Source organism: Pristiophorus japonicus, chromosome 14, assembly GCF_044704955.1.
Source record: "Pristiophorus japonicus isolate sPriJap1 chromosome 14, sPriJap1.hap1, whole genome shotgun sequence".
NCBI classification, from domain to species: Eukaryota; Metazoa; Chordata; class Chondrichthyes; family Pristiophoridae; genus Pristiophorus; species Pristiophorus japonicus.
The window spans coordinates 53,080,527-53,107,913 of NC_091990.1; the positions used below are offsets into that span (position 1 = coordinate 53,080,527).

Consider the following 27,387-nt stretch of genomic DNA (forward strand, 5'->3'; position numbering starts at 1 on the left):
GCAGATCACCCAAAAATGGGCGTTATTTCCAGCGTTGACGATTATTATGGGTTTTGAGATCACCGGATTATCGCCCATTTTCAAACCCCCTAGTTTCCACTTTATAAAATGGGCGTTAGCGGGAGCGACGTGAAATGGGCATTAGCGCTATTTTTTTTTTCTTCTGTCATAAAATGTCGGCATCCATAGCAGCGCCATAGCAATGGTCTTTTCTCACGTTTCAGGAGGTCAGGATTAATCAATACATGCGCAGAACAGAAGAGAGAGAGAGAGCAGAGGGTGGGGTGGGGGTGGGGTAGGGTGTTTTTTTGACTTTTAATAATGAATAATTACAAATGTTATCATTAAAAATGTTTTATTTAACATAACATTGTTGCGCATTTTCTCAGATAGCTGTAACGTTAAATACTGGTGATTCCTTAACATGAAAGGGGATAATTAAACATAACTTGAATCAACTTTAACTTTAACTGTCAGCAAGGTAATGCACACCATTCATTTATAAGCTGCAGACACAGCAGTCTTGCCGCTTTGTAAATACCACCAACGTTATTTCAAGCAAAGTGCTCATTTACGAGCTGCTGACGTAAGAGTCTTGCAGCTATGTAGCCACCACGGCCCTTTCCTGCGGTCTGCTGGCATATCTCACCGATGACCTCTTTCCAGAAGCACAGTCTCCTAAGGCAGATGTTATCGGACAAGTTCAGGTAAGACTGCTTCTCTCCAAGTGTGTGGGGTGTAAGTTCTCGTCCTCCTCCTCTGACTGCCATCTCTTTGATTGGGCACATAATGCTCTTGAATATACCTTCTACCATCTCTAGTCTGCAGCATGTGTGTGGTCATCAAGACAGGCTGAGAAATTCTGGCCCCAAAATAATAACAATCAATATTATACCTATTGTTCACAAACAATAAATTTACATACTAAAACACCTAAAATAATTTAAATTCATCCACAGTATGATAAGACGTTTGTTCAGATTTTCAAATCAGCTTAAAATAACTCCAGAGTACATCAAAACTCCCCAGAAGTTGCAGCAGCCTTCTATATGAAAAGTCCTCCGATTTACAAAATGGCGTCCATAACGCTGGGTTAAGGTCAGGTGAAAGCAACTTTCTTTCAGCGTTTTTTTCGGCAAGCAATATTTTCGCCGATATGTAGGTGAGATGCCAAAAGTAGCACTCGGCGATATTATGGGCGTTAGTTTCCGCTATTCTGACCGTTACGGCAAAAAAAAAATGGGCGTGTGGTATTAGTAATTCTCGGCGTTAACTAAATGCCGAAAGTAACGCTGGACGATAAGTGAGCGATAAATGGCCGTTAGTTCCCATTTTTTTGCGAAATGGGCGATATCTAGGCGGCATGCCTCATCCCAGCATTAAAATGAACGTTAAGTGGGCGGTAGCGATGCAAAACTAATGGAAAGTCTATCCCATAATGTGGGGAAATGTGAGGTTATTCAGCAAAACAGATTGGGGGAGGAATTCGGGCCGTTAGCGCCCTTAGGGGGCATAGAAACATAGAAATTAGGTGCAAAAGTAGGCCATTCGGCCCTTCGAGCCTGCATCGCCATTCAATAAGATCATGGCTGATCATTCAACCTCAGTACCCCTTTCCTGCTTTCTCGCCATACCCCTTGATCCCTTTGGCCATAAGGGCCATATCGAACTCCCTTTTGAATATATTTAACAAACTGGCCAAACGACTTTTCACCGGGCGCGGTGCCGCTAACGACTCCTGCTAAATTCCATGGCGGTAATCAAGCGCTGCACTCAAGTGAGCCGGCAATGACGACATCATCACCGTGCCCAGCAACCCGTTTTCTCCCCGGAGTAAAAATTTGGGCGTGCCCCTGAAGCTGCACTGGGAGATGCCAGCGACAGCTTCAGCGGGCGCGAACCGGGCTGTAGGCCACTCACTGGGCGCTCGTTAAAGGGGAGGGGACGTCTCGTTGCACGGTGGATCACAGGGTCCATGCCATGATCTTGCAGCCAGGCACTCCGCTTGAGTCTAACATGTGATTGATACCATGGCACCTCTCCCCCTGGTGGTCCAGGTAGGGACCCACAGAGTTGGCAGCTTGGCCCTCCCCGTTTATTAAGGGGAGGGCCCTTTCTATGCGGCAGTGCTATGCATCCCAACATGTGGTGCTGCACCCCTCTCGAACACCTTCCACCCCATTTGCGCCCCACAGAGCAAGTGGAGTGTGTTATTTTGCGATCCACTTGCTCTCGGGGGTGGTAACCCCATATCGTGAGTGGGGCGGGACTTCTGTGCCTGGCGCAGGAAATCCCGCCACGCGGCTGTTACTGCCCCCAAATGGGGTGCTATGCAATTACCCGCCCCCACCCCCGCCCAATATTTTTTAAATGGTGAGAAACTATTAAATATTTGTGTTCAGAGCAATTTGGGTGTCCTTGTACACGAAACACAGAGAGTTAGCATGCAGGTACAGCAAACAAATAGGAAGGCAAATGGAATGTTAGACTTTATTGCAAGGGGGTTGAAATACAAGAGTAAGGAAGTCTTCCTACAATTATACAGGGCTTTGGTGAGACCACACCTGGAATACTGTGCACATTTTTGATCCCCATCCCCAAGGAAGGATCTACTTTCCTTGGAGTCGGTGCAACAAAGGTTCACTAGATTGATTCCTGGGATGAGAGGGTTATCCTATGAGGAAATATTGAGTAGAATGGGACTATATTCTCTATAGTTTAGAAGAAGTGGAGGTGATCTCATTGAAACATATAAGATTCTGAGGGGGTAGACAGGGTAGGTGCAAGGAGGATGTTTCCCCTGGCTGGATGGTCTAGAACCAGGGATCACAGTCTCAGCATAAGGGGTCAACCACTTTGGACTGAGATGAGGAGAAAGTTCTTCACTCAGAGGGTTGTGAATCTTTGGAATTCTTGACTCCAGAGGGCTGTGGATGCTCAATATTTGAGTATATTTAAGGCTGAGATCGATAGATTGTTGGACACTAAGGGAATCAAGGGATATGGGGATTGGGCAGGAAAGTGGAGTTGAGGTCAAAGATCAGACATAGACTTATTGAATGGTGGAGCAGGCTTGAGGGGCGTTACAGTCTTAGATGTTATGTGGTGTTTCCAATCGATAGAATATTTTTTTCCCTCTGCACATCTCCCATCCTTTAGTCCTTAAATTTCTCGCTCTCTCTGCACGGCTGAAGCTGGGACAGTGTGAGTTAAAGAACGAGAGTGAGAGTGAGAGTGAGAGTGAGAGTGAGAGTGAAAGAGCGAGAGTGAGAGTGAAAGAGCGAGAGTGAGAGTGAAAGAGCGAGAGTGAGAGTGAAAGAGCGGGAGTGAGAGTGAAAGAGCGAGAGTGAGAGTGAAAGAGCGAGTGAGAGTGAAAGAGCGAGAGTGAAAGAGCGAGAGTGAAAGAGCGAGAGTGAAAGAGCGAGAGTGAAAGATGAGAGCGAGAGTGAGAGTGAAAGAGTGAGAGTGAGAGTGAAAGGGTGAGAGTGAACGATTGAGAGTGAGAGTGAAAGGGTGAGAGTGAAAGAGCGAGAGAGTGAAAGAGCGAGAGAGTGAAAGAGCGAGAGAGTGAAAGAGCGAGAGTGAACGAGCGAGAGTGAACGAGCGAGAGTGAAAGAGCGAGAGTGAAAGAGCGAGAGTGAAAGAGCGAGAGTGAAAGAGCGAGAGTGAGAGTGAAAGAGTGAGAATGAGAGTGAGAATGAGAGTGAAAGAGTGACAGTGAAAGTGATTGTTTTCTCCCAGCATCCATGGAATCTTCCTTTTGGCTCTACATTGTTCAGTAGATAAAGGACAGACAGGCGAACAGAATTCACATTTTACATATTTCTATTAATAATACAGAAATAGAGAGAGAAAGAGAGAAAGACCTTGCAGTTATATTGTACCATTCATGACCGTAGGATATCCCAAAGAGATTTACAGTCAATGAAGTATAGTCACTGTTGGATTGTAGAAACACAAAGTCACAATTCACTGACCCTTTTTATAATGAAATAGTTACTTGATTAATCTGAAAATCTGAGTGCTAATGCTAGTTTATGTGTTTAATAAAACAGTAGGGGCCGAAATAGCCCCTTTTCCTAAGGCCCATGCCCGCCTGAAAGCGGCAGGCAAGGGTCGATATGGATTGGCCACCGAGTCTCCGTGGAGCAGCTGCCATTTTATAAATTGCCCTTCCTCAGTTTTGGAGCAATGTCCGTGACCGCTCTGCCTGTTTTCCCGCCGCAGTGTGCACGCGCTGACCCCATACCAACCGGCGCCCACCCCTTCCCGATATTGACCTGCGGGAAATTGCCTCTTTGGAAAATTGCCTTGCGGGAGCATTGTCGCCCGTCGGTGGCCCCGACGGCTTTTGCTGTCATTGCCCTTTCTGTGGCTGGGTGACACAGTCGCCCTTACAGGGTGGTGGCAGTGCCCGTGACTCCAGAGCTTTTTTTGTCGGACAACTGCCAGATGGGGCTGACAATTATGGTCGCGGAATTTGGCCAGGCTGCTTGTTGACACCCCCTCTTGGGTGCCAGGCCGCTGGCCCAGCCAAAACCCTCCCTGGTGGCCCAGTGTTTGCTGCAGAGTTGTCAGCAGCCCTTTAACTGAAGGAGAGGGACGTTGTGACACGCCAGCGCGATGACGGTCATCAGCACGGCGCTGATGGCTTGCAGAGTCGGCCACTCTGCCCCGCCCCCACGATGTTGCTACTTCTGCCCCACTCCGAAAAAAAGCGCAATGTGCTGAATTTCTCTGGTTTGGCGTCCCATGCATTGGGGCGACCGGAACATTTCAAGAGCGGTAGATGCGACTCGTTTCGAGCAGTGGCCGATTTCGGCCCCAAGAATATATGTCGCAAACCAATAAAACAATGCTTTCAGACAAAGGCCAAGAGATTCGATAGTGCAGCGCCAGTTTTTTGGGCAACAGGGCACAAATGTCATGTGGGGCCTCAGTCTGCACCAGAAGTGTGCCGCATGCCATATTGGTTAAGTGTCCTGGACAACATATTTGCTTATGCAGATTAGGGGAGGGGAGGGGGGGGGGGGGGGCGGTAACGCCTGCGTTTAGCCACTTTGTGAAATTGGTTTGCGACTTATCGCCGCTTTAAGCATACTGCCCCAGTGATGGCTGCCATTTTTTATCAGGAATCTGCCAGTAACAGGTGGTCTTAAGGAGCCCAATTTCTAGGCCAATCCATTTTAATGATGTTGATTGAGGGATAATATTGGCCAGGACATCTGGGATAACTCCCCCGGCTCTTCTTCGAAATAGTGTTATGGGATCTTTTACATCCACTTGAGAGAACAGACGGGGTCTCGGTTAATGTCTCATCCGAAAGACGGCACCTCCGACAATGCTGCACTTCCTCAGCACTGCCCTGGAGTGTCAGCCTGGACTTTTGTGCTCAAGTCTCTGAAGTGGAACTTGATGCAGACCAGCCACAATCTAATTGAATGGTGGAGCAGGCCCGAGGGATTGAATGGCCTGTTGCTGTTCCAATGTATGAGACAACAGGATCGGACATGCTCACTGGGCTAGCTGCTCTTTCCCTGTCCTTCTTTGTCATATATTTGTCTGACTATCTCCTTTCGCAATGCTTGCGATTCTGTGATAATTCCGCTGGGTACACTTCCCCTTGAATTACAGTGGAGTCTGTCATCACATCCAATTTCTGCAACAACTCATTTGACTTCCAGCAACATAAAGTCCTTCCTCACATTTGCATTTGCCTTCAACAGCTTTCAGTGACACATTGCCTTTGTCTGTAAATATAGATCCAGCTTCTCTCATCTGTCTGGGTTTAATTTAATACCTGTCTGGCACCTCGCATTGGAGTGAGAATTTATTTAGTCATTATGTATAGTGACATTATAAATGTGTCTGCGAGGATTTCTCTGCTCACTATTTCTTGTGAAATTGTGAACAGGTTCTAAAACAATCTCTAAACCAGAGTTTGGTTAAATTTGGTCCTTTGTAATAGCCTCTGCCCTCCTTGAAAGCTAATTCTATTTTTTGGAAGTTTTGGTGGAATTTGATGATTCATTTGTTGAGGTCGATAAATAATATAACAACATATATATATGCCTTTACCTCAGAAAAATGTCCCACTGTGCTTTTCAGAGGCATAATCAAAATAAATGGACACTGAGCCAAAGATAAAGCTATTAGGAAGGCAGGCCAAAAGTTTAGTCAGCGATGTTATGTTCATAATAAAGTAATGTAACTGACTACTGTAGACGTGAGTAAGTGTGACCTTAGCTCCTTTATTCTAACTCCAGAGTGTTGGTACAGCATGGGAGACCTGCTTATATACAGTGCTCCCAAGGGATGCTGGGATCTGGTGGTGGTATGATACTGGTTACATAGGGTTGCATATATATCACTCCCTCCCAAAGTCAATAGTACACTTATTTACAGGATGAGATGATCTGGGGCCTTTCGCTCCCTCGTCGATTATCTTGGTACTAATGCAGGTGTAGGTGAGTTGGTTGGTTGTTCGCTTGGCTGTTGTGCAGCTGGGCAGCTGGCCTTGCTGGGCTGCTGGGGATGGTGAGTTCAGCTTCGTGGTCAACCGTGATGTCGGTTGCCACTTGTGTGTGTGTAGGAGGGCCGAAGTTGTTGGTGTCATCTTCAGGTTGCTCGTGGCTGTGAATCGCAGTTTAGTTTGGTCCAAATGCTTTCTGCAAGTTAGTCCATTTGCGAGTTTGACCTGAAACACCCTACTCCCTTCTTTGGCTATGACAATGCCAGCAAGCCATTTGGGACCATGTCCATAGTTGAGTACAAATACAGGGTCATTGGCTTCAATATCGTGTGACAAGTTTGCGCGATCATGGTACATGCTTTGTTGACGCCGCCTGTCCTCGATGTGATCATGGAGATTAGGGTGGACAAGAGAGAGCCTTGTTTTGAGCGCCCTTTTCATGAGCAGCTCGGCTGGGGGAACCCCGGTGAGTGAGTGGGGTCTGGTGTGGTAGCTGAGCAGGATTCGGGACAGGCGGGTCTGCAGGGAGCCTTCCGATAAGTGTTTCAAGCTTTGCTTGATGGTTTGGACTGCCCGTTCTGCCTGGCCGTTGGATGCGGGCTTGAACAGGGCAGATGTGACGTGTTTGATCCCATTGCGGGTCATGAATTCCTTGAATTCAGTGCTGGTGAAGCACGGCCCACTGTCACTGACAAGGACATCAGGCAGGCCATGCGTGGCGAACATGGCTTGTAGGCTTTCGATGGTGACAGTGGACGTGCTTACAGACATTATTACACACTCAATCCATTTTGAATAAGCATTCACAACAACCAAAAATATTTTGCCTAGAAACTGCCAGCAAAGTCAACGTGGATCCGAGACCACAGTTTGGAGGGCCATGTTCACAAACTCAGCGGTGCCTCCCTGGGTGCATTGCTCAGTTGAGAGCAAGTGTTGCATTGGTGTATGCAAGACTCCAAATCTGAGTCGATGCCGGGCCACTACACATGGGATCTGGCTATAGCTTTCATCATTACTATGCCTGGTTGGGTACTGTGTAGGTCGCGTATGAATATTTCCCTGTCTTTCTTAGGCAAAACCACGCGATTGCCCCACAAAAGACAGTCCCGCCTGTATGGACATTTCGTCTTTGCGCAGGTGGAACGGCTTGATCTCTTCATGCATCTCCGCTGAGATGCTGGACCAGCTCCCATGGACGACAGTTTTTTCCAAGGGACAGTAAAGGATCCTGGCTGGTGCAGGTTCTTTTCTGGCAGGCCGTAACGGGTGACTTTTCATTTTCAAATGCATCCATCACCAAGAGCAAGTTTGCAGGCTGTGCCATTTCCACCCCGGTGGTGGGCAATGATAGCCGATTGAGAGCATCAGCACAGTTTGCTGTGCCTTGTCTGTGGCGGATTACATAGTTATATGCAGACAGCGTGAGCACCCATCTTTGGATGCAAGCAGAGGCATTGGTATTAAACCCTTTGCTCTCTGAGAATAGTGATATGAACGGCTTGTGGTCAGTTTCTAACTCAAACTTAAGACCAAACAGATAATGGTGCATTTTTTTCACCCTGTAAATGCATGCCAGAGCTTCTTTTTTATCATGCTGTAGGCCCTTCCGGCCTTAGACAAACTCCTGGATGCATAGGCAACTGGTTGCAATGTTCCCGATTCATTTGCTTGTTGTAATACACATCCGACCCTGTACAAAGACGCATCGCAAGCCAGCACTAAATGTTTACATGGGTTATACAGAACAAGCAGTTTGTTGGAACATAACAGATTTCTGGCTTTCTCAAAAGCAGCCTCTTGTGATTTCCCCCATACCCAGTCATCTCCATTGCATAGCAACACATAGAAACATAGAAAATAGGTGCAGGCGTAGGCCATTCGGCCCCTCGAGCCTGCACCACCATTCAATATGATCATGGCTGATCATGCAACTTCAGTATGCCATTCCTGCTTTCTCTCCATATCCCTTGATCCCTTTAGCAATAAGGGACACATCTAACTCCCTTTTGAATATATCTAACGAACTGGCCTCAACAACTTTCTGTGGTAGAGCATTCCACAGGTTCACAATTCTCTGAGTTAAGAAGTTTCTCCTCATCTCGGTCCTAAATGACTTACTCCTTATCCTTAGACTGTGACCCCTAGTTCTGGACTTCCCCAACCTCGGGAACATTCTTCCTGCATCTAACCTGTACAATCCGGTCAGAATTTTATATGTTTCTATGAGATCCTCTCTCATTCTTCTAAATTCCAGTGAATATAAGCCAGTAGATCCAGTCTTTCTTCATATGTCAGTCATGCCTTCCCGGGAATCAGTCTGGTGAACCTTTGCTGCACTCCCTCAATAGCAAGAATGTCCTTCCTCAGATTAGGGGATCAAAACTGTACACAATATTCAAGGTGTGGCCTCACCAAGGCCCTGTACATCTACAGAAAGACCTCCCTACTCCTATACTCAAATCCCCTTGCCATTTGCCTTCATCACCCCTGCTGTACCTGCATGCCAACTTTCAATTACCCAGGTCTCGTTGCACCTCCCCTTTTCCTAATCTGTCACCATTCAGATAATATTGTGCCTTTCTATTTTTGCCACCAAAGTGGATAACCTTACATTTATCTACATTATACTCCTTCTGCCATGCATTTGTCCATTCACCTAACCTGTCCAAGGCACCCTGCAACCTCTTAGCTTCTTCCTCACAACTCACACTGCCACCCAGCTTAGTGTCATCTGCAAATTTGGAGATATTACATTCAATTCCTTCATCCAAATCATTATGTATATTGTAAATAACTGGGGTCCCAGCACTGAACCCTGTGGTACCCCACTAGTCACTGCCTGCCATTCTGAAAAGGACCCGTTTATTCCTACTCTTTGCTTCCTGTCTGCCAACCAGTTCTCTATCCATGTCAGTACATTAACCCCAATACCATGTGCTTTAGTTTTGCACACTAATCTCTTGTGCGGGACCTTGTCAAAAGCCTTTTGAAAGTCCATATACACCATATCCACTGGTTCTCCCTTGTCACTCAACTAGTTACATCCTCAAAAAATTCTAGAAGATTTGTCAAGCATGATTTCCCTTTCATAAATCAATGCTGACTTGGACCGATCCTGTCACTGCTTTCCAAATGCACTGCTATTACATCTTTAATAATTGATTCCAACATCTTCCCCACTACCGATGTCAGGCTAAACGGTCTATAATTTCCTGTTTTCTCTCTCCCTCCTTTTTTAAAAAGTGGGGTTACATTAGCTACCCTGCAATCTATAGGAACTGTTCCAGAGTCTAGAGAATGTTGGAAAATTACCACCAATGCATCCTCTATTTCTAGGGCCACTTCCTGAAGTACTCTGGGATGCAGACTATCAGACTTTGGGGATTTATCGGCCTTCAATCCCATCAATTTCCCTAACATAATTTCCTGATTAATAAGGATTTCCTTCAGTTCCTCCTTCTCGCTTGACTCTTGGTCCCCTAGTGTTTCCGGAAGGTTATTTGCGTCTTCCTTCGTGAAGACAGAACCAAAATATTTGTTCAATTGGTCTGCCATTTCATTGTTCCGCATTATAAATTCACCTGATTCTGACTGCAAGGGACCTACATTTGTCTTCACTAATCTTTTTCTCTTCACATATCGATGGAAGCTTTTGCAGTCAGTTTTTATGTTCCCTTCAAGCTTCCTCTCACACACTATTTTCCCCCTCCTAATTAAACCCTTTATCTTCCTCTGCTAAATTCTAAATTTCTCCCAGTCCTCAGGTTTGCTGCTTTTTCTGGCTAATTTATATGCCTCTTCCTTGGATTTAACACTATCCCTAATTTCTCTTGTAAGCCACGGTTGAGCCACCTTTCCCGTTTTATTTTTACACCAGACAGGGATGTACAATCGTTGAAGTTCATCCATGTGATCTTTAAATGTCTGCCATTGCCTATCCACCGTCAACTCTTTAAGTATCATTCGCCAGTCTATCCTAGCCAATTCACGTCTCATATCATCGAAGTTACCTTTCTTTAAGTTCAGGATCCTAGTCTCTAAATTAACTGTGTCACTCTCCATCTTCATGAAGAATTCTACCATATTATGGTCAATCTTCCCCAACAGGCCTCGCACAACAAGATTGCTAATTAATCCTCTCTCATTACGCAACATCCATCCAGTCTAGGATGGCCAGCTCTCTAGTTGGCTCCTCGACTTATTGGTCTGGAAAACCATCCTTTATATACTCCAGGAAATCCTCCTCCACGGTATTGCTACCAGTTTGGTTAGCCCAATCTATATGTAGATTAAGGGGTTCTCGCAAGGTGCTTAATCAGGGTAGGAAATTACCAAAATAATTGAGGAGTCCCAGGAATGACCGCAGCTCCGTCACGTTCTGTGGTCTCAGTGCGTTCTTGATGGCCTCTGTCTTGACGTCGGTGGGTCTGATGCCATCTGCTGCGATTCTTCTCCCTAAGAACTCGACCACTGGTGCCAGGAAAATACACTTCGAGCATTTAAACCTGAGTTCCACGTGACCTAGCTGACTTAGAACCCCTTTCAGGTTCTTTACGTGTTCAATAGTGTCCCAACCTGTGATCAATATATCGTCCTGGAAAACCACGGTGCGCGGAACTGACTAGCAGGCTCTCCATGTTCCTTTGAAAAATAGCCGCGGACGATCGAATCCCAAACGGGCATCTAATGTAGATGGAGATCTTTGTACTGTTGATGCAGGTGAGGCCTTTCGGAGATTCCACCAGTCCTGCGTCATGTAGGCCGAGGTCAGGTCCAACTTGGTGAACGTCTTTCCTCCTGCCACGGTTGCAAATATGTCGTCTGCCTTGGGTACTGGGTGCTGGTCCTGCAGCGAAAAACGGTTAATCATTACTTTATAGTCCCCACAAATTCTGGCCGTGCCATCGCCCTTGAGGACCGGAACAATCGGACTGGCCCACTCGTTGAACTCCACCAGCGCGATGATGCCTTCTCGCTGCAGCCTGTCCAGCTCGATCTCCACTTTCTCTCGCATCATATATGGCACCGCCCGTGCCTTGTGGTGAATGGGTCGTGTACTGGGAACCAAGTGGATCTGCACCTTCGCCCCCAAGAAACTTACGATGCTTGACTCAAACAACGACAGAAACCTGCTCAGAACCTGGGAAAACGAGGCGTCATTAACGGACGAAAGCGCTCGGATGTCATCCCAGTTCCAGCGGATTTTCCCCAGGCAGCTTTTGCCGAACAGCGTGGGGCCATCTCCTGGTACAATCCATAGTGGTAGTTCGTGCACCACTCCATCATTGGAGACTTTTACTGCTGCACTGCCAATTGCAGGGATCAGCTCTTTGGTGTAAGTTCTCAGCTTGGTATGAATGGGGCTAAGCTTGGGCCTGTGTGCCTTGTTGCACCACAGCCTGTCAAAGGCCTTTTTGCTCATGATTGACTCGCACCCATGTCCAGTTCCATGGATACTGGAATTGCATCCAGTTCGACTTTTAACATGATCGGTGGACAGTTTGTGGTGAAGGTGTGTACCCCGTACACTTCTGCCTCTTTGGTTCGAGTCTCGAGTTCAGTTTGATCTGCCATGGATTGATCTTCCTCTGCAACGTGGTGATTTGCAGGGTTTGCAGCTCGTCTGCACATTCGGAGGTGTCCCACTGTTCCACAGCCTTTGCACACATAGTATTTGAAGCGGTATTGATGGGCTCGATGATCACCTCCGCAGTGCCAACAAGGTGTTAACTGCCTCGCATTAACGTTTGATGGCGGACTCTGGGTCATCTGAGGTCGTGCAGCTGCAAGTGTGTACGTTCTGCCATATGCATTCCTGCCTGAAAACGATGTTACTTTGTGTACAGTACTTGCCGAAACCTTCATTATGCTGCAAAATTTGTTTGGTGTTATCGCTGGTGGACATAAATGCTTGGGATACTGTTATGGCTTTGCTCAGGTTCAGTGTTTCAACAGTGAATAGTTTGCGAAGGATAACCTCATGGCCAATGCCAAGCACAAAGAAGTCTCTTAGCATTTGGTCCAGAAATCCATCGAATTCGCAATGTCCTGCAAGGCGCCTTAGTTCGGCGACGTAGCTCGCCACTTCCTGGCCTTCAGACCGTTGACATGTGTAAAATCGATACCTTGAGATCAGAACGCTCTCCTTCGGATTTAGGTACTCCCGGACCAGTGTTCAATAGTTCTTCATATGATTTGGTTGTTGGTTTCACCGGAACAAGAAGATTCTTCATGAGGCCATAGGTTGTTGCCCCGCAGATGGTGAAGAGAATCGCCCTTCGTTTGGCAGCGTTCTCATCCCTTTCCAGCTCATAGGCCACAAAATATTGGTCGAGTCACTCCACGAAGGGCTCCCAATCGCCCCCTTCTGAGAAATTCGCCAACAGTTCTCTGCATTTTCGCGTGATGGTTCGTTATCTCATCACCAGTTGTTATGCTCATAATAAAGTAATGTAACTGAGTACTGTAGACGTGAGTAAGTGTGACCTTAGCTCCTTTATTCCAACTCCAGAGTGTTGGTATAGCATGGGAGGCCTGCTTATATACAGTGCTCCCAAGGGATGCTGGGATCCCTTGGGACTCCAACAGGTACGCCCTCTGGTGGCGTATGATACTCGTTGCATAGGGTTGCATACATAACAAGAGAAGTGGGTTTTGAAGAGCTATTAAAGGAGAGAGAGGTGGAGTGGTGAAGCAGGTAGAGAGAGAGAATTTGAGATTCTAATTAGCTGAAGGTGAGGTGAAAGGAGGGGGGTGCACAAGAGGCTAGAGTTGGAGCAGAAGTTGGGAGGGGTTGTATGACTGGAGGAGGTAATAGAGATAGAGAGGGGGAAGCCATGAAGGAATTTTAAAGATGAGAATTTTACATCTGAGATGTTAGGAGACTGGGAACCAATGTAGGTAGATGAGAACTGGGGTGATGGGTGAGCAGGACTTGGTACCAAGAAAGATATGGACAACAGAGTTTAGGATGACTGATGTTTATGGAGGGTGGAACATGAGTGGTTGTCCGGGAGAGCGTTAGAATAGCCAAGTCTGGAGGTAACAAAGGCATGGATCAGAGTATCAGCAACAGATGGGCTGAGGTAAGGGCAGAGCAAAAGCGGTGTTATGGAGTTTAAAATAGGTGGTCTTTGTGATGGAGAGGATATAGTGTTGCAAGCTCAGCTTGGGGTTGCTTTGGATACCAAGGTTGCGAACAATCTGGTTCGGCCTTGAGATAGTGGCCAGGGAAGGGGATGGAATATGGGGCAAGGGTACGGAGTTTACAATGTTTCGTGATGGGAAATTGTAGCTCAGCCAAGACTAGATGTTGGTTAGCGGGCAATGATAATTGGAGGTATTTGGGCATGATGCATAGTTTGGGGCTGATTTTTTCATAGTGCGAGATTGGGAGGTTGATTAGTAAGATGCGCTCTCTGTGTGTTATAAAGATCCTGGGACAGCTTGGTAGTTATAGTGACCCCTCGCTCTGAATTCTGGTGAGATTCATTTTATATTCTAACCTCAACAATTTCTATGCAGTCTGAGATGTTAGAACGGTAGATAATGGTGTCCCAAGCTACAGTGAAGCATGTTATCTGCACAGTGAGACTTTTTACATTCCATGCCCACTACCTTAACAGAAGGAAATGCAATCGGTCAACAGTCTTGTGAAGACTGGATTTATCATTCACTGAGGAGATTGGTCTGTAGGAAGCCCACAGGAGTGGGTCGCTTTTAATGGATTCTGAATACGGTCCCATATCTCCGACAGATTGGAAACATGCACTAATCATAAGTCTGAGTAAACTGTGTAGCTCAAGATCCAGCCCCACAGCTGTTTCTTTATCTCTTAGAAAGTTGCTTAAATCCAGGGCTTTTTCTGCTGAGCCTTTTATCACTGGAAAAATCGGGAAATCTAGCTGATTCTTTTCGCAGGTTTGGCTGGGCTAGTGCGAGATTAGGCAGCTATTCTTGGATGGATGTGACTTCCTCAAAGAGCCAGCTGCATCTAAATTGTGCCAGCCATAAGTAAATTTGGATTGATTCAGAAAAAGGCTAAAATATTTCACCCATCAGTAGTTTCCATCTTCAATGTAACAATGTACTCTATTTCTCTTTGTTTGCATTCCGTGTTAGTAGCAGCCAAATAAATAGTTGTCATTTATCCCCTTGTCTCTACTCGGAACTCCTACATGGCAAGCGAGCTCCAGGTGGGCAGAGGAAACGTTTCAAGGACACCCTCAAAGCCTCCTTAATAAAATGTAATCCCCACCGACACCTGGGAGTCCCTGGTCCAAGACCGCCCTAAGTGGAGGAAAAGCATGCGGGAGGGCGCTGAGCACCTTGAGTCTCGTCGCCGAGAGCATGCTGAAAACAAGCACAGGCAGCGGAAGGAGCATGCAGCAAACTAGGCTCCCCATCCAACCTTTCCTTTAACCATTGTCTGTCCCACCTGTGACAGAGACTGTAATTCCCATATTGGACTGTTCAGTCACCTGTGAACTCACTTTTAGAGTGGAAGCATAGAAACATAGAAACATATAAAATAGGTGCAGGAGTAAGCCTGCACCGCCATTCAATATGATCATGGCTGATCATGCAACTTTAGTACCCCTTTCCTGCGTTCTCGCCATACCTCTTGATCCCTTTAGCTGTAAGGGCTACATCTAACTCCTTCTTGAATATATCGAACGAACTGGCCTCAACAACTTTCTGTGGGAGAGAATCTTTGATTTCAAGGGACTGCCTATGATGATGATGATGTCATTGTAAAGCAAACCTTCATCTTTATGATCAAAAAATGGCCAAAATATAATTACAATAGAAATTTCAGTTTTCTTTTCCTTATTCATTCATGGGATGTGGGTGTCGTTAGCAAGGCCAGTATTTATTACCCACCCTTTATTGCCCTTAAGAAGGTGGTGGTAAGCCACCTTCTTGAACCGCTGCAGTCCGTGTGGTGAAGGTACTCCCACAGTGCTGTTAGGGAGGGAGTTCCAGGATTTTGATGCAGCGACGATGAAGGAACGGCCGATATGTTTCCAAGTCAGGTGGTATGTGACTGGGAGGGGAACTTGGAGGTGATGGTGCTCCCATGCACCTGCTGCTCTTGACCTCCAAGATGGTAGAGCTCATGGGAATGGTGCTGTCGAAGAAGCCTTGGCGAGTTAACTGCTAAGTTAGCGCATCTTGTAGATGGTACACACTGCAGCCATGGTGTACTGGTGGTGGAAGAAGTGAATGTTTAAAGTGGTGGATGGGCTGCTGATCAAGCAGACTGCTGTGTCTAGAATAGTGTTGAGCTTCTTGATTGTCGATGGAGCTGCATTCATCCAAGCTAGTGTAGAGTATTCCATCATAACCCTAACCTGTGCCTTGTAGGTGGTGGAAAGGCTTTGGAAAGTTAATTGGTGAATCACTCGCCAAAGGATATCCAGCCTCTGACCTGCTCTTATAGTTGTGGTGTTTATGTGGCCGGTCTAATTAAGTTTCTGGTCAATGGTGACCCCAGGATGTTGATGATGGGGGATTCGATGATGGTTATGCCATTGAATGTCAAGAAGAGATGGTTAGACTTACTTGTTAGAGTTGGTCAGCTGTGGCTCAGTTGTTAGCATGCTTGCCTTTGAGTCAGAAGGTCATGGGTTCAAGTCCCACTCCAGAAACTTTGAGCAGAAAATCCAGGCTGAAACTCCAACACCAGTACTGAGGGAATGTTGTAATGTCAGAGGTGTTGCCTTTTGGATTGAGGCCCTGTCTGCTCTCTCAGGTGGGTGTAAAACATCCCATGGCACTATTTTGAAGAAGAGCAGGAGAGTTCACTCCGGTGTCCTGGCTAATATTTATCCCTTAAACATAAAAACAGATAGTAAAAGCTTTTACCGATATATGAAACGGAAAAGAGTGGCTAAAGTAAATGTTGGTCCCTTAGAAGATGAGAAGGGGGATTTAATAATGGGAAATTTGGAAATGGCTGAGACCTTAAACAATGATTTTGCTTCGGTCTTCACAGTGGAAGACACAAAAACCATGCCAAAAATTGCTTGTCACGGGAATGTGGGAAGGGAAGACCTTGAGACAATCACTATCACTAGGGGGGTAGTGCTGGACAGGCTAATGGGACTCAAGGTAGACAAGTCCCCTGGTCCTGATGAAATGCATCCCAGGGTACTAAAAGAGATGACGGAAGTTATAGCAGATGCATTCGTTATAATCTACCAAAATTCTCTGGACTCTGGGGAGGTACCATCGGATTGGAAAGCAGCTAATGTAACGCCTCTGTTTAAAAAAGGGGGCAGACAAAAGGCAGGTAACTATAGGCCGGTTAGTTTAACATCTGGAGTGGGGAAAATGCTTGAAGCTATCATTAAGAAAGAAATAGCGGGACATCTAGATAGGAATAGTGCAATCAAGCAGACAGAACATGGATTCATAGACACAGACATAGACATAAACATAGAAAATAGGTGCAGGAGTAGGCCATTCGGCCCTTCTAGCCTGCACCGCCATTCAATGAATTCATGGCTGAACATTCAACTTCAGTACCCCATTCCTGCTTTCTCGCCATACCCCTTCATCCCCCTAGTAGTAAGGACCTCATCTAACTCCTTTTTGAATATATTTAGTGAATTGGCCTCAACAACTTTCTGTGGTAGAGAATTCCACAGGTTCACCACTCTCTGGGTGAAGAAGTTCCTCCGCATCTCAGTCCTAAATGGCTTACCCCTTATCCTTAGACTGTGACCTCTGGTTCTGGACTTCCCCAACATTGGGAACATTCTTCCTGCATCTAACCTGTCTAACCCCGTCAGAATTTTAAATGTTTCTATGAAGTCCCCTCTCATTCTTCTGAACTCCAGTGAATACAAGCCCAGTTGATCCAGTCTTTCTTGATAGGTCAGTCCCGCCATCCCGGGAATCAGTCTGGTGAACCTTCGCTGCACTCCCTCAATAGTAAGAATGTCCTTCCTCAGGTTAGGAGACCAAAACTGTACACAATACTCCAGGTGTGGCCTCACCAATGCCCTGTACAACTGTAGCAACACCTCCCTGCCCCTGTACTCAAATCCCCTTGCTATGAAGGCCAACATGCCATTTGCTTTCTTAACCGCCTGCTGCACCTGCATGCCAACCTTAAATGACTGATGTACCATGACTCCTAGGTCTCTTTCCACCTCCCCTTTTCCTAATCTGTCATCATTCAGATAATAGTCTGTCTCTCTGTTTTTACCACCAAAGTGGATAACCTCACATTTATCCACATTATACTTCATCTGCCATGCATTTGCCCACTCACCTAACCTATCCAAGTCGCTCTGCAGCCTCACAGCATCCTCCTCGCAGCTCACACTGCCACCCAGCTTAGTGTCATCCGCAAATTTGGAGATACTACATTTAATCCCCTCATCTAAATCATTAATGTACAGTGTAAACAGCTGGGGCCCCAGCACAGAACCTTGCGGTACCCCACTAGTCACTGCCTGCCATTCTGAAAAATACCCATTTACTCCTACTCTTTGCTTCCTGTCTGACAACCAGTTCTCAATCCATGTCAGCACACTACCCCCAATCCCATGTGCTCTAACTTTGCACATCAATCTCTTGTGTGGGACCTTGTCGAACGCCTTCTGAAAGTCCAAATATACCACATCAACTGGTTCTCCCTTGTCCACTCTACTGGAAACATCCTCAAAAAATTCCAGAAGATTTGTCAAGCATGATTTCCCTTTCACAAATCCATGCTGACTTGGACCTATCATGTCACCTCTTTCCAAATGCACTGCTATGACATCCTTAATAATTGATTCCATCATTTTACCCACTACCGATGTCAGGCTGACCGGTCTATAATTCCCTGTTTTCTCTCTCCCTCCTTTTTTAAAAAGTGGGGTTACATTGGCTACCCTCCACTCTATAGGAACTGATCCAGAGTCAATGGAATGTTGGAAAATGACTGTCAATGCATCCACTATTTCCAAGGCCACCTCCTTAAGTACTCTGGGATGCAGTCCATCAGGCCCTGGGGATTTATCGGCCTTCAATCCCATCAATTTCCCCAACACAATTTCCCGGCTAATAAGGATTTCCCTCAGTTCCTCCTCCTTACTAGACCCCCCGACCCCTTTTATAACCGGAAGGTTGTTTGTGTCCTCCTTCGTGAATACCGAACCAAAGTACTTGTTCAATTGGTCCGCCATTTCTTTGTTCCCCGTTATGACTTCCCCTGATTCTGACTGCAGGGGACCTACGTTTGTCTTTACTAACCTTTTTCTCTTTACATATCTATAGAAGCTTTTGCAATCCGTCTTAATGTTCCCTGCAAGCTTCTTCTCATACTCCATTTTCCCTGCCCTAATCAAACCCTTTGTCCTCCTCTGCTGAGTTCTAAATTTCTCCCAGTCCCCAGGTTCGCTGCTATTTCTGGCCAATTTATATGCCACTTCCTTGGCTTTAATACTATCCCTGATTTCCCTTGATAGCCACGGTTGAGCCACCTTCCCTTTTTTATTTTTATGCCAGACAGGAATGTACAATTGTTGTAGTTCATCCATGCGGTCTCTAAATGTCTGCCATTGCCCATCCACAGTCAACCCCTTAAGTATCATTCGCCAATCCATCCCAGCCAATTCACGCCTCATACCTTCAAAGTTAGCCTTCTTTAAGTTCTGGACCATGGTCTCTGAATTAACCGTTTCATTCTCCATCCCAATGCAGAATTCCACCATATTATGGTCACTCTTCTTTAAGGGGCCTCGCACAACGAGATTGCTAATTAATCCTCTCTCATTACATAACACCCAGTCTAAGATGGCCTCCCCCCTAGTTGGTTCCTCGACATATTGGTCTAAAAAACCATCCCTTATCCCTCATGAAGGGGAAATCATGTTTAACTAATTTACTGGAATTCTTTGAGGATATAAACAGCATGGTGGATAGAGGTGTACCGATGGATGTGGTGTATTTAGATTTCCAAAAGGCATTCGATAAGGTGCCACACAAAATGTTACTGCAGAAGATAAAGGTTAGGCGGAGTCAGATGAAATATATTAGCATGGATAGAGAATTGGCTGGCTAACAGAAAGCAGAGAGACGGGATAAATGGGTCCTTTTCGGGTTGGAAATCAGTGGTTAGTGGTGTGCCACAGGGATCGGTGCTGGGACCACAACTGTTAACAATATACATAGATGACCTGGAAGAGGGGAGAGAGTGTAGTGCAACAAAATTTGCAGATGACACAAAGATTAGGGAAAGCAGGTTGTGTAGAGGACACAGAGAGGCTGCAAAGAGATTTAGATAGGTTAAGCGAATGGGCTAAGGTTTGGCAGATGGAATACAATGTCGGAAAGTGTGAGGTCATCCACCTTGGAAAAAAAAAAACAGTAAAAGGGAATAGTATTTGAATGGGGAGAAATTACAACATGCTGCGGCACAGAGGGACCTGGGGGTCCTTGTGCATGAATCCCAAAAAGTTAGTTTGCAGGTAATCAGGAAGGCGAATGGAATGTTGGCCTTCATTGCAAGAGGGATGGAGTACAAAAGCAGGGAGATCCTGCTGCAACTGTACAGGGTATTGGTGAGGCCGCACCTGGAGTACTGCGTGCAGTTTTGGTCACCTTACTTAAGGAAGGATATACTACTTTGGAGGGGGTACAGAGACGATTCACTCGGCTGATTCCGGAGATGAGGGGGTTACCTTATGATGATAGATTGAGTAGACTGGGTCTTTACTCGGAGTTCAGAAGGATGAGGGATGATCTTATAGAAACATTTAAAAAAATGAAAGGGATAGACAAGATAGGGGCAGAGAGGTTATTTCCACTGGTTGGGGAGACTAGAACTAGGCGGCACAGCCTCAAAATACGGGGGAGCCAATTTAAAACCGAGTTGAGAAGGAATTTCTCCTCCCAGAGGGTTGTGAATCTGTGGAATTCTCTGCCCAAGCAAGCAGTTGAGACTAGCTCATTGAATGTATTCAAATCACAGATAGATAGATTTTTTTTTAACCAATAAGGGAATTAAGGGTTACGGGGAGCGGGCGGGTCAGTGGAGCTGAGTCCACGGCCAGATCAGCCATGATCTTGGTGAATGGCGGAACAGGGTCGAGGGGCTAGATGGTCTACTCCTGTTCCGAATTCTTATGTTCTTATTTATTCATTCACAGGATGTGGTCATCGCCGGCAAGGCCGGCATTTATTGCCATCACTAATTGCCCTTGAGAAAGTGGTGGTGAGCTGCCTTCTTGAACCGCCGCAGTCTGTGTGGTGAAGGTACTCACACAGTGCTGGCTTTGTTGTAGCGGTTTGGTGCAATTAAATGGCTTCCTCGGTCATCTCAGAGGGCAGTTAAGAATCAACCACATTGCTGTGGGTCTGGAGTCACATAGAGGCCAGACCAGGTAAGGACAGCAGATTTCCTTCCCTAATAGGCTTTAGTGAACCAGGTGGTTTTTGCTGACAATTCAGTAGGTCCATGGTCACCATTACTGATACAAGCTTTTTAATTTCCAAATATATTTAATTATCTGAATTTAAATTCCCCAGCTGCCGATGTGGGATTTGAACTCACGTCACTGGATTATTAGTTCTAGACTCTGGATTACGAGCCCAGTAACATAGCCACTGTGCTACCATACCTCAATTAACTTCATAAAAAACAAATTATCTGGTCATTCTCACATTGCTGTTTGTGGGACCCTGCTTTGCCCAAATTAGCTGCCGCATTTCCTACATTACAGCAGAAATTGCACTTTAAAAGTACTTGGTTGACTATAAAGCGCTTTGGGACTGTCATGTATCTTACATTATTATATATAACTGTATCCTAACATGCTATACATGACTGTAATAAGATATGACCTGTAACCACCAGCATACTTTACCACCAGGGGTGCACTTGCAAGAGACAGGTATATAAGGACAGGTCTCAGGCAAGTGCGGCATTCCAGAGCTGTGAAATAAAGGTGCAGGTCCAGAGTGACCTTGACTTCACTACATGCCTCGTGTGAATCTGTACTGAGGGGATAGGACTTTACAGGGACATCCTGAGGTCCTAAAAGGCAAGTATAAATGCAAGTCCTTATTTGATTTATTTTTCATTGCCGGGCTCCAACAACCCCAACCATCTTCCTTTGTGCTAGATATGACTCCAGCCAGTGGAGAGTTTTCCCCCTGATCCCAATTTACTTTAGTTTTACTTGGTGCCACAAATGCTGCTTTGATGTCAAGCGCAGTCACTCTCACCTCACCTCTGGAATTCAGCTCTTTTGTCCATGTTTGGACTAAGGCTATAATGAGGTCTGGAGCCGAGGGGTCCTGGCAGAATCCAAACTGAGCATCAGTGAGCAGGTTATTGGTGAGTCATCATCATAGGTGGTCCCTCGAACGAGGATGACTTGCTTCCACACCAGAAGGGACGAGTTCACAGATGTTTCAATAAAGGACCAGATATTCCAGTCCTGATCTCCAAGGGTGGAAGATGCCTGTGCATGGATTTTTTTAACATGTGGTGACCGTTGCACATCAGCCACCACACGGGCTTGACAGAGCTCGGCCTTTATCCAGTGGCAAGGGTAAACCAGAACAACTGGAGACCTGCTCTGCAGTACGAACCTAGCGCGAACACATAACGCAATGTGAGCTGGCCCGTGCTGCCCCTGGGCCCTCAGCTCTTCTGGGCCCCGTACCCTCATTTGCCGCACCTCCGCTTCGACCTTCCTGCTCCTCCACTGTACCAAGGCCCTGCTGATGTTCCAGCCCACGCTCTAACCGGCGACCTGGGCCTTGATGATGTCACCCAGCCGTCCACCTCAAAGTCGTCGCACACTTGGGACAACTCGCGTTGGAAGCTGTAGTGGCTTTTTATACAGTTATTTATCCTCTCGACCTGCGGTGATGTCCTCTCACAGGGTGGGGTGGCCCACTTATTGGTGAGTAAGTGCTTCTTGATAGCATTTTCAACCACACCTTCCATCACTTTGCTGATGATTGAGAATTGGTTGATGGGGCAGTAATTGGCATGATTGGATTTGTCCTACTTTTGTGGACAGGACATACCTGGGCAATTTTCCACTTTGTCGGTAGATGCCAGTGTTGTAATTGTTCTAAAGGATGTGATGCAAGGGAAATTCCTGAGAATAGCATTATATCAGGAAATAATGTCACTAAGAATGGTTGAATTGTTGTAAAATGAAGGTATCGTCTCACCCCCTGCCCAACCACCACCATTAATTATACACACTGGAAAACGTCTGGTTTGTAAATTTGATTTCTCAACTCACTTTTACATAGGTTAGTGAAAAGAGGAAAAAAATTGCTGTCCTGAATAGTTTAAGATCCTCTTACATTCCACATATTTTCCCAATCCTGTTGCCGGTTTCTGTTTTGTTAATTCCACCGGGTCTTGTTTATTTTCTGTAAAATGCATTTTTCAATCGCTTTTCCCCTTTAAAATAATTAATTAAAAGGATAAACATAGAAACAGACAATAAGAGCAGGAGTAGGCCATTGGGCCCTTCGAGTCTGCACCGCCATTCACTATGATCATGGCTGATCCTCTATCTCAACACCATATTCCCGCTTTTTCCCCATACCCCTTGATGTCTTTTGTGTCTAGAAATCTATCTATCTCCCTTTTAATATATGTTCAGTGACGGCCTCCACAGCCTTCTGTGTTAGAGAATTCCACAGGTTCACCACCCTCTGAGTGAAAACATTTCTGCTTATCTCGGTCCTAAATTTCCTACCCCGCATCCTGAGACTTTGACCCCTTGTTCTAGACTTCCCAGCCAGGGGAAACATCCTCCCCGCATCCTATTCAACATATCAAGCTGTATTTTCTCTTGTTAAGTGAAAAAGAATGGCCACGGTGAGTCAAGGGCCAAAGGAACGAGACACCTAAAGGTACCAACAATTCATCAACCTTGCTTCACCATCGATTCTTACTCATCACTTTATCATCATCATCATAGGCAGTCCCTCCGAATCGAGGAAGACTTGCTTCCACTCCCAAAGTGAGTTCTTTGATGGCTGAACAGTCCGATATGAGAGCCACAGACCCTGTCACAGGTGGGACAGACATTCATCGAGAGAAGGGGTCGGTGGGGCTGGTTTGCCATGCGCTCCTTCCGCTGCCTGCGCCTGGCCTCCTCACATTCTTTGCGTTGAGACTCGAAGAGTTCAACGCCCTCCTTAATGCACTTTCTCCACCTCAGGCGGTGTTCGGCCAGGGTCTCCCAGGAGTCAGTGGTGATGTCGCACTTTACCAGGGAGGCTTTGAGTGTGTCCTTGTAACGTTTCCACTGTCCTCCTTTGGCTCATTTACCACGAAGGAGCTCCGCATAAAGCATTTGCTTCGGGAGTCTCATATCTGGCATGCAAACTATGTGGTCTGCCCAGCGAAGCTGATCTAGTGTGGTCAGTGCTTCAATACTGGGGATGTTAGCTTGGTCGAGGACATTGATATTGGTGCGCCTGTCCTCCCAGGGGATTTGCAGGATCTTGCGCAGACATCGTTGGTGATATATCCCCAGCAATGTATTCACTGAGGCATATGAAAGCATGGGCCTTACACTTAACATCTGTAAGATAAAGGCCCTCCACCAGCCTGTCACCGCCGCACAGCACTGCCCTCCAATCATCAAGATTCATGGCGCGGCCCTCGACAACGTGGACCATTTCCCATATCTCGGGAGCCTCTTATCAACAAAGGCAGACATTGATGTGGAGATTCAACATTCCCTCCAGTGTGCCAGTGCAGCCTTCGACCGTCTGAGGAAAAGTGTTTGAAGACCAGGTCTTCTAATCTACTACCAAGCTCATGGTCTACAAGGCTGTAGTAATACCCGCCCTCCTGTAAGGCTCTGGCTCATGGACGATGTATAGAAGGCACCTCAAGTTGCTGGAGATATATCACTTTAACCCTTTTCATATCTGCAGTCGAGCAAGTGAACCACACAGACAGGACTCTCGTTAAACCAAAGGACTCCTTTATGAGTCATGGCTGGTTCTCTGAAAACGATACTGTCGAATTCGGTCAGTACCAACATCAGTGCGAGTATGGGCCGGAAGGACTTTTGGACTTTTAAAATGGATCTGTACCCTTTTAATATGGAGATGCACATGGGCTGTGTTTCATAATGGAGTTTGGACTTTTGGACTGATTTTTGGTTTCTGTGAAGTATTGCAGGAGCTGTCTGTCTCTTGGGTTGCCATGGGACCAGTCTCAACGCTGACATCATGAAAGGCAGAGGCCTTTTCATTTTGAACTTTGTGTGATTTGTAGAAAAACACCTTTTGTCCATCGAGCCGGGATGTCTGAATGGACAATGAGGTTTGCAGGCCAAATGTAATTAATTAATGCAGTTAATTCGTCCACCTTATTCCAAATACTCCTCGTATTGAGGCACAGAGCCTTCAGGCTTGTCTTTTTAAACACACCTTGCCCCTTTAGAATTTTGCTGTAATGTGGCCCTTTTTATTTTTTGCCTTGGATTTCTCTGCCCTCCACTTTTACTATTCTCCTTTCTATCTTTTGCCTGTGTCTCCCTTTTATTTCCCTCTGCCTCCCTGCATAGGTTCCCATCCCCCTGCCATATTAGTTTAACTCCTCCCCAATAGCCCTAGCAAACACTCCCCCGAGGACATTGGTTCCGGTCCTGCCCAGGTGCAGACCGTCCGGTTTGCACTGGTTCCACCTACCCCAGAACCGGTTCCAATGTCCCAGGAATTTGAATCCCTCTCTTCTGTACCACTCCTCAAGCCACGCATTCATCTGAGCTATCCTGCAATTTCTACTCTGACTAGCACATGGCACTGGTAGCAATCCTGAAATTACTACTTTTGAGGTCCTACTTTTTAATTTGGCTCCAAGCTCCCAAAATTCTTCTCGTTGGACCTCATCCCTTTTTTTACCTATATCGTAGGTACCTATATGCACCACGACAACTGGCTGTTCACCCTCCCTTTTCAGAATGTCCTGCACCTGCTCCGAGACATCCTTGACTCTTGCATCAGGGAGGCAACATACCATCCTGGAGTCTCGGTTGCGGCCGCAGAAACACCTATCTATTCCCCTTACAATTTAATCCCCTATCACTATCGCTCTCCCACTCTTTCTCCTGCCCTCCTGTGCAGCAGAGCCAGCCACGGTGCCATTAACTTGGCTGCTGCTGTCTTCCCTTGAAGAGCCCCCCCTCAACAGTAACCAAAGCGGTGCATCTGTTTTGCAGGGGGATGACCACAGGGGACTCCTGCACTACCTTCCTTGCAATGCTCTTCCTGTTAGTCATCCATTTACTATCTGGCTGTGTACCGTTTACCTGCGGTGAGACCAACTCGCTAAACGTGCTATTCACGTCATTCTCAGCATCGTGCATGCTCCAGAGTGAATCCACCTGCAGATCCAGTGCCGCAATGCGGTCTGTCAGGATCTGCAGGCGGATACACTTCCCACACACAGTCGTCAGGGACACTGGAAGCGTCCCTGAGTTCCCACATGATACAGGAGGAGCATAACACGTGACCGAGCTCTCCTGCCATGACTTAACCCTTGGATTAACTTAATTGGGCAACAATGTTAAAAGGTTACTTACTGATAAAGAAAGAAATCGAAAAACTACTTACCAATCACCAGCCAATCAATCACTTACCCCCTTGGCTGTGACGTCACCTTTCAATTTCTTTCTACTTCTTTTTTGCCTTCTGCCCCTGCTGCAGCTGCACAAGCCACGCCTCTCCGACTCACCAACCGCCGCTGCCTCATCAACTGCGGCTGGGCCTATTTATAGGCCTCCCCACGCTGCCTCTCCGACTCACCAACTGCCGCTTAATGGATATAATGTAATTGGCATCACAGAGACATGGCTCCAGGATGACCAAGGCTGGGAACTCAACATCCAGGGGTATTCAACATTTAGGAAGGATAGACAGAAAGAAAAAGGAGGCAGGGTGGCGTTACTGGTTAAAGAGGAAATGAATGCAATAGTAAGGAAGGACATTGGCTTGGATGATGTGGAATCGGTATGGGTGGAGCTACGGAATACCAAAGGGCAGAAAATGCTGGTGGGAGTTGTGTACAGACCACCAAACAGTAGTAGTGAGGTTGGGGACAGCATCAAACAAGAAATAAGGGATGTGTGCAATAAAAGTACAGCAGTTACTATGCGTGACTTTAATTTACTTACAGATTGGGCTAACCAAACTGGTAGCAATGCGGTGGAGGAGGATTTCCTGGAGTATATTAGGGATGGTTTTCTTGACCAATATGTCGAGGAACCAACTAGAGAGCTGGCCATCCTAGACTAGGTGATGTGTAATGAGAAAGGACTAATTAGCAATCTTGTTGTGCGTGGCCCCTTGGGGAAGAGTGACCATAATATGGTAGAATTCTTTATTAAGGTGGAGAGTGACACAGTTAATTCAGAAACTAGGATCCTGAACTTAAGGAAAGCTAACTTCGAAGGCATGAGGCGTGATTTGGCTAGAATAGACTGGCAAATGATACTTAAAGGGTTGATGGTGGATAGGCAATGGCAAACAATTATAGATCACATGGATGAACTTCAACAATTGTACATCCCTGTCTGGAGTAAAAATAAAACAGGGAAGGTGGCTCAACCATGGCTAACAAGGGAAATTAAGGACAGTGTTAAATCCAAGGAAGAGGCATATAAATTGGCCAAAAAAGCAGCAAGCCTGAGGGCCGGGAGAAATTTAGAATTCAGCAGAAGAGGACAAAGCGTTTGATTAGGAGGTGGAAAATAAGAGTGTGAGAGGAAGCTTGCTGGGGACATAAAAACTGACTGCAAAAGCTTCTATAGATACGTGAAGAGAAAAAGATTAGTGAAGACAAACGTAGGTCCCTTGCAGTCGGACTCAGGTGAATTTATAATGGGGAACAAAGAAATGGCAGACCAATTGAACAAATACTT

At 46.2% G+C, this 27,387-nt stretch overlaps 1 long non-coding RNA gene across 1 annotated transcript in view; it reads right to left on the bottom strand.

Moving 5' to 3' along the window:
* Window positions 1–338: 338 nt before the first annotated feature.
* Window positions 339–27,387, bottom strand: part of LOC139279909 (uncharacterized) — a 31,074-nt gene continuing 4,025 nt past the window's right edge. The window contains exon 2 of the long non-coding RNA XR_011596547.1: window positions 339–862. This is a non-coding gene — a long non-coding RNA (uncharacterized lncRNA). The remainder of the gene's footprint in view (window positions 863–27,387) is intronic.